The sequence below is a fragment of the Lithobates pipiens genome, unplaced genomic scaffold, assembly GCF_037356315.1.
Source record: "Lithobates pipiens isolate NorthernLeopardFrog02 unplaced genomic scaffold, aLitPip1_a1.2 Scaffold_8, whole genome shotgun sequence".
NCBI classification, from domain to species: domain Eukaryota; kingdom Metazoa; phylum Chordata; class Amphibia; order Anura; family Ranidae; genus Lithobates; species Lithobates pipiens.
Window position 1 is genome coordinate 6179461 of NW_027507903.1, and position 18739 is coordinate 6198199.

Genomic DNA, 18739 nt, shown 5'->3' on the forward strand with positions numbered 1-18739 from the left:
TGTCTAATCTGCATGGCTTAGGCTGCCTGCGTGTCCAATAGCAGCAGCGCCGTCCTCCGAGTCCTAGCCCTTCCTTCCCCTAACGGCGGCCCCATTGCATGCCGGGAATTGTAGTTCTCCCACAGAGCACAGGCACATAGACTTCAACATGGCCGTCTGGTGCCTGTGCTCTGCAGAGACTACAACTCCCAGATTGCACTGCAGGGCAGAGCTAGAACATCATGTGTTGCTTCTCCAACTGAGTCCTGCTGCCTTTACCAATTTGTCACCAAGACGAGGAGCAGGAGCAGGTACAGTTTATATATATATATATATATATATACGTATATATATATATATATATATATATATATATACATATATATATATATATATATATATATATATATATATATATATATATACATATACATATATATATATATATATACACACACACACACACACACACACATATATATATATATATATATATATATATATATATATATATATATATATATATATATATAGGTTTTTCATATATATATATATATATATATATATATATATATATATATATATATATATATATATATATATATATATATATATATATATATATATATGAAAAACCTAACAACAATGCACCCCCACCAAATCTAAGAGTCCAAAGGCCATATTAACTCTGCATTGACAAGACAGTTTTATTTTCACACATTCTGAAAATAACTTTTCATCTGCTTTACTGAGGATGCTTTACAGTGGCTGCGTTTGATGGCACGGTGGCTGCAATTGATGAGCACAGTGGCTGCGTTTGATGGCACAGTGGCTGCATTTGATGGGCACGGTGGCTGTGTTTGATGGCACAGTGGCTGCATTTGATGGGCACGGTGGCTGCGTTTGATGGCACAGTGGCTGCATTTGATGGCGCAGTGACTGCATTTGATTGGCACAGTGGCTGAGTTTGATGGCACGGTGGCTGCAATTGATGGCACGGTGGCTGCAATTGATGGCACGGTGGCTGCAATTGATGGCGCGGTGGCTGCATTTGATGGGCACGGTGGCTGCGTTTGATGGGCACGGTGGCTGCGTTTGATGGGCACAGTGGCTGCGTTTGATGGCACAGTGGCTGCGTTTGATGGCGCAGTGACTGCATTTGATGGGCACAGTGGCTGCATTTGATGGGCACAGTGGCTGAGTTTGATGGCACGGTGGCTGCAATTGATGGCGCAGTGGCTGCATTTGATGGGCACAGTGGCTGAGTTTGATGGCACAGTGGCTGCAATTGATGGGCACAGTGGCTGTGTTTGATGGCACAGTGGCTGCTTTTGTTGGCACGGTGACTGCGTTTGATGTCGCAGTGGCTGCGTTTGATGGGCACAGTGGCTGCGTTTGATGGCACAGTGGCTGCGTTTGATGGCACAATGGCTGTGTTTGATGGCGCAGTGGCTGCATTTGATGGGCACAATGGCTGAGTTTGATGGCACTGTGGCTGCAATTGATGGGCACAGTGGCTGAGTTTGATGGCACGGTGGCTGCAATTGATGGGCACAGTGGCTGTGTTTGATGGCACGGTGGCTGCAATTGATGGGCACAGTGGCTGTGTTTGATGGCACAGTGGCTGCTTTTGATGGCACAGTGGCTGCGTTTGATGTCGCGGTGGCTGCGTTTGATGGGCACATTGGCTGCGTTTGATGGCGCAGTGGCTGCATTTGATGGGCACAGTGGCTGAGTTTGATGGCGCAGTGGCTGCATTTGATGGGCACAGTGGCTGAGTTTGATGGGCACAGTGGCTGAGTTTGATGGGCACAGTGGCTGCAATTGATGGGCACAGTGGCTGCAATTGATGGGCACAGTGGCTGCAATTGATGGGCACAGTGGCTGCGTTTGAGGGCACAGTGGCTGCATTTGAGGGCACAGTGGCTGCGTTTGAGGGCACAGTGGCTGCGTTTGATGACACAGTGGCTGCGATTAATGGCACGGTGGCTGCTTTTGATGGCACAGTGGCTCCTGTATCATTGTCCGCCCACAGTCTCTGACCATTTCCTGTATCATTATCCGCACACAGTATCTGACCATCTCCTGCATCTTTGTGGCATGATTGTCTGTCAGCACCCTGTCAGTGGCTCCAACTTTTCATACCGTGTTAGCCAGGTAAGAGTTTGCTTGTCAAAATAAAACCGTCTCCTGTATCATTGTCTCTGCAAGTCTCTGACCGTCTCCTGTATCATTGTCCACACACAGTCTCTGACCGTCTCCTGTATCATTGTCCACACACAGTCTCTGACCGTCTCCTGTATTATTGTCCACACACAGTCTCTGACCCGTCTCCTGTATCATTGTCCACACACAGTCTCTGACCGTCTCCTGTATTATTGTCCACACACAGTCTCTGACCGTCTCCTGTATCATTGTCCACACACAGTCTCTGACCGTCTCCTGTATCATTGTCCACACACAGTCTCTGACCGTCTCCTGTATTATTGTCCACACACAGTCTCTGACCGTCTCCTGTATCATTGTCCACACACAGTCTCTGACCGTCTCCTGTATCATTGTCCGCACACAGTCTCTGACCGTCTCCTGTACCATTGTCCACACACAGTCTCTGACCGTCTCCTGTATCATTGTCCACACACAGTCTCTGACCGTCTCCTGTATCATTGTCCACACACAGTCTCTGACCATCTCCTGTATCATTGTCCACACACAGTCTCTGACCGTCTCCTGTATTATTGTCCACACACAGTCTCTGACCGTCTCCTGTATCATTGTCCACACACAGTCTCTGACCGTCTCCTGTATTATTGTCCACACACAGTCTCTGACCGTCTCCTGTATCATTGTCCACACACGGTCTCTGACCGTCTCCTGTATCATTGTCCACACACAGTCTCTGACCGTCTCCTGTATCATTGTCCACACACAGTCTCTGACCGTCTCCTGTATCATTGTCCACACACAGTCTCTGACCGTCTCCTGTATCATTGTCCACACACAGTCTCTGACCGTCTCCTGTATCATTGTCCACACACAGTCTCTGACCGTCTCCTGTATCATTGTCCACACACAGTCTCTGACCGTCTCCTGTATCATTGTCCACACACAGTCTCTGACCGTCTCCTGTATCATTGTCCACACACAGTCTCTGACCGTCTCCTGTATTATTGTCCACACACAGTCTCTGACCGTCTCCTGTATCATTGTCCACACACAGTCTCTGACCGTCTCCTGTATTATTGTCCACACACAGTCTCTGACCGTCTCCTGTATTATTGTCCACACACAGTCTCTGACCGTCTCCTGTATCATTGTCCACACACAGTCTCTGACCGTCTCCTGTATCATTGTCCACACACGGTCTCTGACCATCTCCTGTATCATTGTCCACACACAGTCTCTTGCCATCTCCTGTATCATTGTCCACACACAGTCTCTGGCCATCTCCTGTATCATTGTCCACACACAGTCTCTGGCCATCTCCTGTATCATTGTCCACACACAGTCTCTGACCGTCTCCTGTATCATTGTCCACACACAGTCTCTGGCCATCTCCTGATTCATTGTCCACGCACAGTCTCTGGCCATCTCCTGTATCATTGTCCACACACAGTCTCTGGCCATCTCCTGATTCATTGTCCACACACAGTCTCTGGCCATCTCCTGTATCATTGTCCACACACAGTCTCTGGCCATCTCCTGTATCATTGTCCACACACAGTCTCTGGCCATCTCCTGATTCATTGTCCACGCACAGTCTCTGGCCATCTCCTGATTCATTGTCCACGCACAGTCTCTGGCCATCTCCTGTATCATTGTCCACACAGTCTCTGGCCATCTCCTGATTTATTGTCCACACACAGTCTCTGGCCATCTCCTGATTCATTGTCCACGCACAGTCTCTGGCCATCTCCTGATTCATTGTCCACACACAGTCTCTGGCCATCTCCTGTATCATTGTCCACACAGTCTCTGGCCATCTCCTGATTTATTGTCCACACACAGTCTCTGGCCATCTCCTGATTCATTGTCCACGCACAGTCTCTGGCCATCTCCTGATTCATTGTCCACACACAGTCTCTGACCGTCTCCTGTATCATTGTCCACACACAGTCTCTGACCGTCTCCTGTATCATTGTCCACACACAGTCTCTGACCGTCTCCTGTATCATTGTCCACACACAGTCTCTGACCGTCTCCTGTATCATTGTCCACACACAGTCTCTGACCGTCTCCTGTATCATTGTCCACACACAGTCTCTGACCGTCTCCTGTATCATTGTCCACACACAGTCTCTGACCGTCTCCTGTATTATTGTCCACACACAGTCTCTGACCGTCTCCTGTATTATTGTCCACACACAGTCTCTGACCGTCTCCTGTATCATTGTCCACACACAGTCTCTGACCGTCTCCTGTATCATTGTCCACACACAGTCTCTGACCGTCTCCTGTATTATTGTCCACACACAGTCTCTGACCGTCTCCTGTATTATTGTCCACACACAGTCTCTGACCGTCTCCTGTATCATTGTCCACACACAGTCTCTGACCGTCTCCTGTATCATTGTCCACACACGGTCTCTGACCATCTCCTGTATCATTGTCCACACACAGTCTCTTGCCATCTCCTGTATCATTGTCCACACACAGTCTCTGGCCATCTCCTGTATCATTGTCCACACACAGTCTCTGGCCATCTCCTGTATCATTGTCCACACAGTCTCTGGCCATCTCCTGATTTATTGTCCACACACAGTCTCTGGCCATCTCCTGATTCATTGTCCACGCACAGTCTCTGGCCATCTCCTGATTCATTGTCCACACACAGTCTCTGACCATCTCCTGTATCATTTTCCGCAGTCTATGACCATCTCCTGCATGATTGTCTGTCAGCACCCTGTCAGTGGCTCCAACGTTTGATACCATGTTAGCCAGGTAAGAGTTTGCTTGTCATTACCATAATAAAACCATCTCCTGTATCATTGTCCACACAGTCTCTGACCATTGCCTGTATCATTGTCTGCACAGTCTCTGACCGTCTCCTGTATAATTGTCTGCATAGACTCTGACCGTCTCCTGTATCATTGTCCACACACAGTCTCTGACCATCTCCTGTATTATTGTCCGTACACAGTCTCTGACCATCTCTTGTATCATGGATGTGAGGTCGGTGACTGTCCTTTAGCTGGGTTGGACTGTCCCTTAGCTGGGCTGTCTCTTATCTGGGACTGTCCCTTAGCTGGATTGGATGGGTCGGACTATGTCCCTCAGCTGGGTTGGACTATGACTATATCCCTCAGGTGGGACTGCTCCTTAGCTGGATTGGACTGTCCCTTAGGTGGATTGGATTGTCGCAGTCCCATAGCTGAATTGGACTGTCAAACTCCTATAGCTGGATTGGGCTGTCTCTCAGCTGTATTAGGCTGTCCCTTAGCTGGGCGTCGGACTGTCTCTTAGGTGGATTGGAATGTCACAGTCCCATAGCTGGATTGGCCTGTCCCTCATCTGATTGGCCTGTCCTTCATCTGATTGGCCTGTCCCTCATCTGATTGGACTGTCCCTCAGCTGATTGGCCTGTCCCTCAGCTGATTGGCCTGTCCCTCAGCTGATTGGCCTGTCCCTCATCTGATTGGACTGTCCCTCAGCTGGATTGGACCGTCCCTCAGCTGGATTGGACCGTCTCTCAGCTGGGTCGGACCGTCCCTTATATGGGACTGTCCCCTTTAGCTGGTTTGGACTGTCTTCACTAAAAGAAGAAATTTTGTCATATGAGTTTGTTCTGTCATTAATTGGATGGTATGAGATTTTAGTAAAAATCAACCTTATCAGCAAGGTGTGGCAAAAGGATTGTCTGCCTTAGCAGTTTTGTACATTGAACTTGATCTTGATCTTGGCTTCAAAATTAAATTATTCATCTGTGATAGATGAATTTACAACTGCCAAATGTAGGCGACTGCTTTGCAACTTCTGATATTGAAACATTCAAAAAAATGTACTACTGTTAAAACTTCCCAGGGGGTTTGTGTATGAGCCCCAACTATAGTTAGCACATATATTGTGGTATTGTATATTGAAACAAAGGTTTTGTTTTTGTTTTGATTGGCTTTCAGTAAGTGCCTGAGAAAGGACCCTGGTATAAGTCTAATCTAATAGGGCACTCTTACACCAGGCTGTTTTCCTGCAGGCACCCTAAACAGACACCTGTTCAGAATTGACAGTCATTTGTTGGAGCAGCACCATGGTAGTTGCAGATCAAACAGAAGCAGCTTCTTTGGCTACACAGGATAGCAGGACTTAATTTTCTGACTAAAGTTCCAATTTAAGTTTTTTTTTTTTATTGATGTTTTGCTAAAGAATACAAGAAACTGAGTTATTTTGTTACTTGAAAAATATTGCACTTTATACCTATTATGTTCCATGCACTACTGAGCAAATATTCAACGTTACATATTTATATGTTTTTATGTTTTACATTTTTGTAAAAAAATCACTTGTTGCATTAAACAGGTTATGTTTTAGAATATGTTGTAAAATTACTTTTTTTTTGTTTTATACTTTGTTGACAAATTAATTTCACATTTATGAGACAGCACAAAGGATAATGAGTAGGCAGCTGCACAATTTGATCTATATCTGTGTGCGTGTAACATATATACCCACCCACCCTATGTTTAATGATATTTGATTAAAGAATAATTGGCTAGAGAAATGTATAGAAACTGTGAATTCATAGTTCATAGGATTTAAGTAAATATATGCATTCATACAGTTAATTTTTTTCATTTTTATAATATTTTTCACATTATGGGCGTGAGTGGGGCCTCATGTCTAAGTTTTGCCTAAGGCCTCAGTAAGTCTAGAGCCGCCTCTGCTGCTCACTGTCTTACCCTCCACACTCTTCTCCTGTACATACTCCCCACTGTCATATCCTCCACACTCCTCTCCTATACATACTGCCCACTGTCTTACCCTCCACACTCTTCTCCTGTACATACTCCCCACTGTCATATCCTCCACACTCCTCTCCTATACATACTGCCCACTGTCATACCCTCCACACTCTTCTCCTGTAGATACTGCCAATTTCCATGCAATATACAATGTGAGATTATCTTGGAACCCCACAAATGTCTAGAGCAGCCATTCTCAACCAGTGTTTTGTGGAACCCTAGGGTTCTTCCAGGGATAGATCGAGGTTTCCCCCCCCCCCCCCCATCTGATGGTGCCTGCATAGTTCCAGGTTAAAAACCATTTGGCAGACCCAGCAGCATGGCTACAATAGACTAATCTCACTAGCGGTTCCCGAAATCTGAAAATTATTTCAAGAGTTCCTCTGGGATGAAAAGGTTGAGAAATGTTGGTCTACAGTTCTATTTCAATTTGAAGACATATGCTTTTATTACATAAAGAAAATATAGTACATACATTAACATATAAAAAATTACATTGGCCAGTGTACATTGCAACATAACCAATGACAGGCCACTTCCACCCACAGTCCCCAGTGTTCTCATATTGGACCAGGGGTCTCCAAGCTCCGGCCCACTGATCACATCCAGCTCACTACTAGATTTTATGTGTGTAGCAACTGTCTGGGAAAATATCCCGTCTGGCAGTGGATGTGCTGGTCTGTATAATACGGAGACCGGGGCATCCTCTGCAAGCCAGCCAGCCACGACTCTCTTCTACACATTGATGTAAGAGGGGGCTCTGATGGACACCAATGGAAATAAGGGGGGACTCTGATGGGGGCTTCTTGAAGTGAGAGTAGACTCTGATGGGCACTTTTGGATGTAAGGCAGGGCTCTGCTGGGCACGCATAGATGAAAGAGAGGGCTCTGATGGGCCCTCCTGGAGGTAAGGGGAGACTTTGTTGGGCACACATGGATGTAAGGGGGGGCTATAACGGACACTCATGGAAGTAAGGAGGGGTGCTGATGGGGCTCCTCTATGTGAGATTGGACTCTAATGGACACCCATGATATAAGGGGGGACTCAGTTGGGCAAACAGGGGTGTAAGGGGGGGTCTGCTGGGCATGCATGGATGAAAGAGGGGGCTGTGATGGGCACTCTTGGATGTAAGGGGTGACTCTGCTGGGCACACATAGATGTAAGGAGGGACTCTGTTGGGCACAAATGGATGTAAGGGGGGCGGGGGGGTCTTCTGAGCATGCATGTATGAAAGAGGGGGCTGTGATGGGCAGTCTTGAATGTAAGGGGTGGCTCTGCTGGGCACACATACATGTAAGGAGGGACTCTGTTGGGCACACATGGATGTAAGAGGGGGGAGGGGGCTCTGCCTGGCATGCATGGATGTAGGTGAGGCTTTGCTGGGCATGAATAGATGTAAGGGGGGGAGGTCTGCTAGGCATACATGCATGGATGTAAAAGGGGGCTCTGATGGACATTGATGGAAGTAAGGGGGGACTCTGATGGGGGCTCCTTGAAGTGAGAGTAGACTCTGATGAGCACTTTTGGATGTAAGGCAGGGCTCTGCTGGGCATGTATTGATGAAAGAGGGGGCTCTGATGGGCACTCTTGGAGGTAAGGGGAGACTCTGTTGGGCACACATGGATGTAAGGGGGGGGGGGGGCTGCTGGGCATGCATGGATGTAAAAGGGGGCTGTAATGGACACTCATGGATGTAATGAGCGGCTCTTATGGGGCTCCTTGATGTGAGAGTGGACTCTAATGGACACTCCTGATATAAGGGGGGACTCAGTTGGGCACACGTGGGTGTAAGGGGCGGGTTTGCTGGGCTTGTATGGATGAAAGAGGGGGCTGTGATGGGCACTCTTGAATGTAAGGGGTGACTCTGCTGGGCACGCATAGATGAAAGAGAGGGCTCTGATGGGCACTCCTGGAGGTAAGGGGAGACTCTGTTGGGCACACATGGATGTAAGGGGGGCTATAATGGACACTCATGGAAGTAAGGAGGGACTCTGATGGGGCTCCTTGATGTGAGAGTGGACTCTAATGGACACCCCTGATATAAGGGGGACTCAGTAAGGCACACATGGATGTAAGAGGTAAGGGTGGGGGGGGGGGGTCTGCTGGGCATGCATGGATGAAAGAGGGGGCTGTGGTGGGCACTCTTGGATGTAAGGGTTGGCTCTGCTGGGCACACATAGATGTAAGGAGGGTCTCTGTTGGGCACACATGGATGTAAGAGGGGGAGGGGCTCTGCCTGGCATGCATGGGTGTAGGTGAGGCTTTGCTGGGCATGAATAATTGTAAGGGGGGGGGGGCTCTGCTTGGCATGTATGGAAGTAAGTGGGGTTTTGCTGGGCATGAATGGATGTGTAAGGTGGGGGGGGGGGGGCTCTGCTTGGCATGGATGGATGTACAGGAGGGCTCTGCTAGACACATAAGGATATAAGGGGGGCTTTTCTGGGCATGCATAGATGTAAGGGGGGCTCTGCCTAGCATGCCTGGCATGCATGGAAGTAAGTGGAGCTTTGCTGGGCATGAATGGATGTAAGGGGGGGGATTGGGGTTCTGCTTGGCATGCATGGAAGTAAGTGGGGCTTTGCTGGGCATGGATGAATGTACAGGAGGGCTCTGCTAGACACATAAGGATATACAGTAAGGGGGGCTTTTCTGGGTATGCATAGATGTAAGGGGGGTGGGCTCTGCCTGGCATGCATGGAAATAAGTGGGGCTTTGCTGGGCATGCATGGGTGTAAGGGGAGGGGGATTGGGGCTCTGCCTGGCATGCATAGAAGTAAGCGGGCCTTTTCTGGGCATGCATAGCTGTAAGGGGGGGGGGGGGGGGTCTGCCTTGCTTGCATGGAAGTAAGTGGGGCTTTGCTGGGCATGAATGGATGTGTAAGGTGGGGGGGGGGGCTCTGCTTGGCATGGATGGATGTACAGGAGGGCTCTGCTAGACACATAAGGATATAAGGGGGGCTTTTCTGGGCATGCATAGATGTAAGGGGGGCTCTGCCTAGCATGCCTGGCATGCATGGAAGTAAGTGGAGCTTTGCTGGGCATGAATGGATGTAAGGGGGGGGGATTGGGGTTCTGCTTGGCATGCATGGAAGTAAGTGGGGCTTTGCTGGGCATGGATGGATGTACAGGAGGGCTCTGCTAGACACATAAGGATATACAGTAAGGGGGGCTTTTCTGGGTATGCATAGATGTAAGGGGGGTGGGCTCTGCCTGGCATGCATGGAAATAAGCGGGGCTTTGCTGGGCATGCATGGGTGTAAGGGGGAGGGGGATTGGGGCTCTGCCTGGCATGCATAGAAGTAAGCGGGCCTTTTCTGGGCATGCATAGCTGTAAGGGGGGGGGGGGGGGGTCTGCCTGGCTTGCATGGAGGTAAGTGGGGCTTTGCTGGGCATGGATGTATGTAAGGCAGGACTCTGCTAAGCACACAAGAATATTAGGGGAGCTCTGCTGGGCATGTGTGGATGTAGAGGAGGAATCTGATGTGCACACAGCAATAAAGGGGAGGCTTTGTTGGGCATGCATAGATGTCAGAGAGGGCTCTGCTGGGCATGCTTGGATGTTGAGGGGGACTTTTTAGAAACCTGATTTTTTTTTTTTTAGCCCACAAATATTTGTAACATATACTGGAATGTTTTGGAGCCCCCAGTATTAGACCATATATATATGCTTAGTGCAATGTGCGTCATTAATGGTGTTTTTTTTTTTCGAGCATCCGTTCACACAGTATATTAGTGACATGGGGAAGATCAACCTCTGGAAATGACTTTTGGGCAGAGGTTTTTCCATGCGTTTCACCAGAAGTGACAATCCCACCAATGTGCCCTCCTGTGCCATGCCGGGGCAACATGAAGTGACCAGAAGAAGTCAAATAATCCATGATGTCAGTCCAATGGCTGCTCTTGTGTAAACACTGGAGAGGGAAGAGGTGTGCAATGAAATGACCAAGTGGAGTTGTTTATATTCCTATGTTTTATAATGGCCGGTATAACAATGATGTCACCCCATCAAATCCTCATAAACTCCAGCGTTGTGTGATTGTGTTGGAATAAATGGAAGCCATGCTCTTAAAGGCGCTCTCCCCCAGGATACGTTACTGGAGCATATGTTGCTTTTCCTAGGCTCATGACTTAAGTTTAAAAAAAAAAAAAAAAAAGGCAATTATACCATCAGGACAAGAAACGTTAAAAAAGAAAATCCCCACATGTGCATACCAATGCTGCAGCCAAGTTTAACACAGCGGTAGAATAAACGTAAAATATTCCAAGTGGATTGGATACACTCCAAAAAATATAAACGCAGTATATGAAGAATAATCCTAGTGAGTGTTTCTATTAAATTCTACATATGGAAAAGAAATCTAAAATTAACAAGTTCTCACTACTCACTCAGGGATGTTTTCTACAGAATATACTGTACGTGCCTGGACAATATATAGATATATAATGCATGCATATAGTATATGTCATCCTGCAAAGATTTGTTCCTATGTTAATGTTTAGTGATGGACGAACTTCCGACGGGACGTTTCGCGAACGCGAAATGCGAACGGACCCAAACGTTCGCGAAACCGACCGTTCGCCGCGGGCCCCATTGACTTCAATGGGAGGCGAACTTTGCAAACCTTCATGTCGAATTTGCGGCCACGTGGTAATTATTAGGGGGTAAAACGTAGTCCCACCATCTGGACAATGACATAATACATGTATGAGGTGAATTTGGGATCGATAACTACAAGCATTTTTATTTTATTTGGGAAATTGTTCTAACAATTCAGGACTATGGAGCTAATGAAGGCAATGGAGGAGAGGGAAGGTCAGGGACCAGGGTAGGCAAAGAAGAGGGTGCAGGAGATGATCACCAGCAGCGTGACATACCGGAATGACACATGCACCGTGATAGAGGCATCTGACAGCAGCACCGTAATACAGAGCACTGACAGCAGCACCGTGACATACAGCGCTGACAGCAGCACCGTGACATACAGCGCTGACAGCAGCACCGTGACATACAGCGCTGACAGCAGCACCGTGACATACAGCGCTGACAGCAGCACCGTGACATACAGCGCTGACAGCAGCACCGTGACATACAGCGCTGACAGCAGCACCGTGACATACAGCGCTGACAGCAGCACCGTGACATACAGCGCTGACAGCAGCACCGTGACATACAGCGCTGACAGCAGCACCGTGACATACAGCGCTGACAGCAGCACCGTGACATACAGCACTGACAGCAGCACCGTAAGCAGCCCCAGGAGGAAGTCAGCACAGCACAGGGATGGTGTGATCCCCTCATAATAAGAACCCCCAGGAGGAAGTCAGCACAGCACAGGGATAGTGTGATCCCTTCATAATAAGAACCCCCAGGAGGAAGTCAGCACAGCACAGGGATATCATAAGCAGCCCCAGTAGAAATATGACACCGCTCAACCTCTTCAAAGAGGAGGGTAGGGGCATATAGTACGGTGTGCTTTTTTGGGTCAAGGAAGTGAGCCAAATGAATTAAGAAGGTCTGTGTGCTTGATTAAAAAAATAGTTTATAGACATATACATGGTCTACTGGTCACATGTGTTGAATTCCTCCGAGATCCATGCCTCATTCATTTTTAGAAATGTGAGGTAGTTAACACTGTGGTGAGCTAGGCGAGTACGCTTATCGGTCACAATCCCCCCTGCTGCGCTGAACGTCCTTTCGGACAGGACACTGGATGAGGGGCAAGCCAACAGTTCGATTGCAAATTGGGCAAGCTCTGGCCAGAGGTCAAGCCTGCCCACCCAGTAGTCTAGGGGTTCATCACTCCTCAGAGCGTCCACATCGGCCGTTAACCCAATGTAGTCGGACACCTGACGGTCTAGGCGTTCCCTGATGCTGGATCCGGATGACACCTGTCGATGGGTCGGCTGAAAGAATGACCTCATATCCGAAGTCACCAACACATCTTCAAACCGGCCTCTTCTTGCAGGCGCTGTTGGATTGGTACCCGCAAATCCTTCTCTGGGAGTGGGAATTGCTCCTCTGCCAGCGCACGCAAAAGCAGAATGCAGCATTTCTCGAAGCAAGGCCTGGAAGTGCTGCATTCTGACAGCCCTCTGCGACGGCGGTAACATTTCCGCCATTTTGTGTTTGTACCGGGGGTCTAAGTACGTTGCCACCCAGTACTGGTCCTTGACCCTCATGCTTTTTATACGGGGGTCCCTATTAAAACACTGGAGCATGAAGGCCCCCATTTGCACTAAAGTGGAAGCGGTGTGGTGGCCTGGCTCCTGCTCATCATCCAGGATAATGTCGTCCTCTTCATTCTCCTCTCCCCATCCTCGCACAACAGGGATCCCAGAAAGGTTTAAAGCATGCTCTTCTTGCTCCTGCTCATCCGCCCCGGCACCATCCTCCTCTGACTCCTCATCAGACTCCTGTTGTTGACTTGTCTCAGATAGAGTAGCCCCCCCTGGGAATTCATCCAGCATTGCGACTTCCTCATCTTCCCGCTCCTGCTCCTCCACAGCCTGATCAATGACACGACGCAATGCACGCTCCAGAAAGAAGGCATAAGGTACCATGTCACTGATGGCGCCATGGCTGCGACTGACCAGTTTGGTGATCTCCTCAAATGGCCGCAGAAGTCTGCATGTGTCGCGCATGAGCAGCCACTGGCGCGGTGAAAAAAAACCCAGCTCCCCAGAACCGTTTCTTTCGCAGAGTTCATACAGGTAGACGTTAACTGCACGTTTCTGCTGGAGCAGCCTATCAAGCATATAGAAGGTTGAGTTCCATCGCGTCGGGCAATCGCAAATAAGACGTCTGACCGGCAGATGGTGTCGCCGCTGAATGTCAGCAAGGCGAGCCATGGCCGTGTAAGATCTTCTGAAATGGGCCGAGATTTTCCTTGCCTGCCGCAAGATGTCCTGGACCCCAGGGTATTTGACAAGGAATCGCTGCACGACCAAGTTTAAGACGTGTGCCATGCACGGCACGTGCGTGATTTTGCCCTGTTTCAATGCGCTAAGCAGATTGGCACCGTTGTCACACACCACTTTACCAACTGTCAAATTGAGCGGTGTTAGCCACTCATCTGCCTGTGAACGCAAAGCTGAAAGGAGTGCCGGGCCAGTGTGGCTCTTTGCTTCCAGGCACAACAGACGCAGCACGGCATGGCAACGTCTCACCTGGCATGTGGAATAGGTTCTGGGGAGCTTGGGCGGTGCAGTGGAAGAGACGCTAGCAGCGGAAAAGGAGGAGGCAGCTGAGGAGGAGAGGGAGGAGGATGGAGTAGGAGGAGGAGAAGAAGAGTCAGGCCTGCATGCAATCCGTGGCGGTAAAACCAAATCTACACGGGTGCCACGGGTTACATGCTTGACGGCCGTCAGAAGGTTCACCCAGTGGGCAGTAAAACTGATATACCTTCCCTGCCCGTGTTTGCTAGACCACGTGTCTGTGGTCAGATGTATCTTGGCACCGACACTGTGTGCCAGAGATACATTCACTTGCCGCTGAACATGGCCATATAGCTCTGGGATGCCCTTCTCTGAGAAATACTTCCTTCCTGGGACCTTCCATTGTGGTGTTCCAATGGCCACAAATTTGCGAAAGGCCTCCGAGTCCACCAGTTTATATGGCAGTAGTTGGCGGGCTATGAGTTCTGACAAGCCAGCCGCCAACCGTTGGGCAAGAGGGTTATCCGGCATCATCATTTTTTTACGCTCAAACATTAGGCCCACGGAAGCCTGCCTTTTTGCAGAAAAATGTGAGCTTGGCGTGATGGAAGGTGGAGTGGAGGACAATTGTGAGGAGAGAGGAGAAGGAGAAGTAGAAGACGAGGCTGGACGGTGAGAGCCTGCAGTGTGGCTTTGTGTGTTCCGTTGCTCCCACTGGGCTCGGTGATGGCTGCTCATGTGCCTTCTTAAGGCGGTCGTCCCTAGGTGAGTATTGGGCTTACCGCGACTAACGCGTTGACTGCAAAGATTGCAGATGGCAACGCTATTGTCAGCAGCGGACACGTTAAAAAAAGCCCACACTGCGGAGCCATGTGCCGGTGTCCTGGGAGCGCCAGATGTGACCGTACATGGTCGATGACTCGCTCCTGATACATTTGCAGTCTGCTTTGTCCCTGCTGTGCAATGTAAGTCATTGCTGCTTCTCCTCCCTATCTGCTGGTCCATATCTCCCTCTGAACTCCCCTCCTCTTCCTCTCTTGTGGGCACCCACGTGACATCACTAGACACGTCATCATCAACGTCACCTTCCCCACCGCTATAAGTAGAGATCTCGGAGTAGGCAGCAACACCGGGGACCAACCTCCTCCTTGGGCTGATCTGGGTACTGGCGTCAGACTGCTGAGTAGCGCTTGTTGCTACCTCCTCTTCCTGATCCAATACCAAGAGTGGCTGCGCATCAGAAATGTCCTCTTGATATGGATCGGAAAATAATTCCAGTGACTCAAGCGGAAGGTATGTGGTGGTGGTGGTGGTGGTCGTGTTGTTGGTGGTAGTGTCTTTGGGGGTGCACATAGCAGAGAGTGAAGAAGAGGGTGCAGATCGAGAGGATGAGGAGGGTGCAGAAGAGTAAGGCTGAGCGAGCCACTCAACCAAGTCTGGTGCATCCTTTAAAGTAATTGAACGCACCTTCTGCAACTTCCCACTTTGGCTCAAGCCTGTTGCTCCTGCCCTACCCCTACCACCCCTGCGGAAGGGCCTGCCTCTTCCTCTGCATGTCATTTTTTAAATGACCCTGTGACAAAACTCTTAGTCCCTATACCGCTGAAGGACTGCTGCAGTATAGGTGAGCGGTCAGCAGTGGTGCACGTCAACCCTATCTATTGTGGACCTATAGCGGTCCTTACAGAACAGCAGACTGTACCGCACTCAAGCCTATGTACCGTAGCACCCTATACCAAGTTACCAGTCCTTATAAGAACTTTTGTGGACCAAGCAGGTTGTGTATTAGTGTTTAGCAGACTGTACGTCAGTCCCTATACCGCTGAAGGACTGCTGCAGTATAGGGCAGCGGTCAGCAGTGGTGCACGTCAACCCTATCTATTGTGGACCGATAGCGGTCCTTACAGAACAGCAGACTGTACCGCACTCAAGCCTATGTACCGTAGCACCCTATACCAAGTTACCAGTCCTTATAAGAACTTTTGTGGACCAAGCAGGTTGTGTATTAGTGTTTAGCAGACTGTACGTCAGTCCCTATACCGCTGAAGGACTGCTGCAGTATAGGGCAGCGGTCAGCAGTGGTGCACGTCAACCCTATCTATTGTGGACCGATAGCGGTCCTTACAGAACAGCAGACTGTACCGCACTCAAGCCTATGTACCGTAGCACCCTATACCAAGTTACCAGTCCTTATAAGAACTTTTGTGGACCAAGCAGGTTGTGTATTAGTGTTTAGCAGACTGTACGTCAGTCCCTATACCGCTGAAGGACTGCTGCAGTATAGGGCAGCGGTCAGCAGTGGTGCACGTCAACCCTATCTATTGTGGACCGATAGCGGTCCTTACAGAACAGCAGACTGTACCGCACTCAAGCCTATGTACCGTAGCACCCTATACCAAGTTACCAGTCCTTATAAGAACTTTTGTGGAACAAGCAGGTTGTGTGTTAGTGATTAGCAGACTGTACGTCAGTCCCTATACCGCTGAAGGACTGCTGCAGTATAGGTGAGCGGTCAGCAGTGGTGCACGTCAACCCTATCTATTGTGGACCGATAGCGGTCCTTACAGAACAGCAGACTGTACCGCACTCAAGCCTATGTACCGTAGCACCCTATACCAAGTTACCAGTCCTTATAAGAACTTTTGTGGACCAAGCAGGTTGTGTATTAGTGTTTAGCAGACTGTACGTCAGTCCCTATACCGCTGAAGGACTGCTGCAGTATAGGGCAGCGGTCAGCAGTGGTGCACGTCAACCCTATCTATTGTGGACCGATAGCGGTCCTTACAGAACAGCAGACTGTACCGCACTCAAGCCTATGTACCGTAGCACCCTATACCAAGTTACCAGTCCTTATAAGAACTTTTGTGGAACAAGCAGGTTGTGTATTAGTGTTTAGCAGACTGTACGTCAGTCCCTATACCGCTGAAGGACTGCTGCAGTATAGGTGAGCGGTCAGCAGTGGTGCACGTCAACCCTATCTATTGTGGACCGATAGCGGTCCTTACAGAACAGCAGACTGTACCGCACTCAAGCCTATGTACCGTAGCACCCTATACCAAGTTACCAGTCCTTATAAGAACTTTTGTGGAACAAGCAGGTTGTGTGTTAGTGATTAGCAGACTGTACGTCAGTCCCTATACCGCTGAAGGACTGCTGCAGTATAGGTGAGCGGTCAGCAGTGGTGCACGTCAACCCTATCTATTGTGGACCGATAGCGGTCCTTACAGAACAGCAGACTGTACCGCACTCAAGCCTATGTACCGTAGCACCCTATACCAAGTTACCAGTCCTTATAAGAACTTTTGTGGAACAAGCAGGTTGTGTATTAGTGTTTAGCAGACTGTACGTCAGTCCCTATACCGCTGAAGGACTGCTGCAGTATAGGTGAGCGGTCAGCAGTGGTGCACGTCAACCCTATCTATTGTGGACCGATAGCGGTCCTTACAGAACAGCAGACTGTACCGCACTCAAGCCTATGTACCGTAGCACCCTATACCAAGTTACCAGTCCTTATAAGAACTTTTGTGGACCAAGCAGGTTGTGTATTAGTTTTTAGCAGACTGTACGTCAGTCCCTATACCGCTGAAGGACTGCTGCAGTATAGGGCAGCGGTCAGCAGTGGTGCACGTCAACCCTATCTATTGTGGACCGATAGCGGTCCTTACAGAACAGCAGACTGTACCGCACTCAAGCCTATGTACCGTAGCACCCTATACCAAGTTACCAGTCCTTATAAGAACTTTTGTGGAACAAGCAGGTTGTGTGTTAGTGATTAGCAGACTGTACGTCAGTCCCTATACCGCTGAAGGACTGCTGCAGTATAGGGCAGCGGTCAGCAGTGGTGCACGTCAACCCTATCTATTGTGGACCGATAGCGGTCCTTACAGAACAGCAGACTGTACCGCACTCAAGCCTATGTACCGTAGCACCCTATACCAAGTTACCAGTCCTTATAAGAACTTTTGTGGAACAAGTGAGTTGTGAATGTTTAGCAGACTGCAGCAGAAGGGCAGCAGTCAAGTATAATATCCTTTCTATATTTGGAAGAAAGAATATTATACATGTACAAGCCTATTACTGTACCACTGATACCAGTCCTGAAAAGAACCTTTGTGGAACTAATAATAACAGCAAGTCTTTAAAATTACCCTCACTGCCTGACAACACTGCTTCCTTCCTGTCCCTATACAAATTGGCAAAAAAAGAGAACGATTAGTGGTTACTGGAACAGCTCTTTTGTGGACCTTGATAGTAACAGCTAATGATGATGATGATGATGATGATGATGAAAGACTAATCTGGCTGTCCCTGTAGCATACACCGTCCTTTCCCTTTCTCTAAACTAACAAAAGACACTCAGGCTGCTGCAAGAATCAGCAGCACAGCAAACCTATCAACACCTAACACCTATACCAGTCCTGAAAAGAACTTTTGTGTACCAAATAGCTAGTGGTTTATCTCTCCCTACTCCACACAGGAACCTGTCCCTATCTTAACAGAAGAAAGAATGTAAAATGGCCACCGGATCGGGTGTATTTATAGGTTAGGGGGAATGTACAAGTGTCCATGTGCTGTCATGTCTCAATTGGCTGTCCTGTATCACATGATAAACGTGTCACCAAAGGTTAAAGTTCTTGTATACATTAAA

The 18739-nt window shown here is 48.8% G+C and overlaps 1 long non-coding RNA gene across 1 annotated transcript in view; it reads left to right on the top strand.

Annotated features, from left to right (window-relative positions):
- Window positions 1-4841: 4841 nt before the first annotated feature.
- Window positions 4842-18739, top strand: part of LOC143963681 (uncharacterized) — a 162359-nt gene continuing 148461 nt past the window's right edge. The window contains exon 1 of the long non-coding RNA XR_013271021.1: window positions 4842-4920. This is a non-coding gene — a long non-coding RNA (uncharacterized LOC143963681). The remainder of the gene's footprint in view (window positions 4921-18739) is intronic.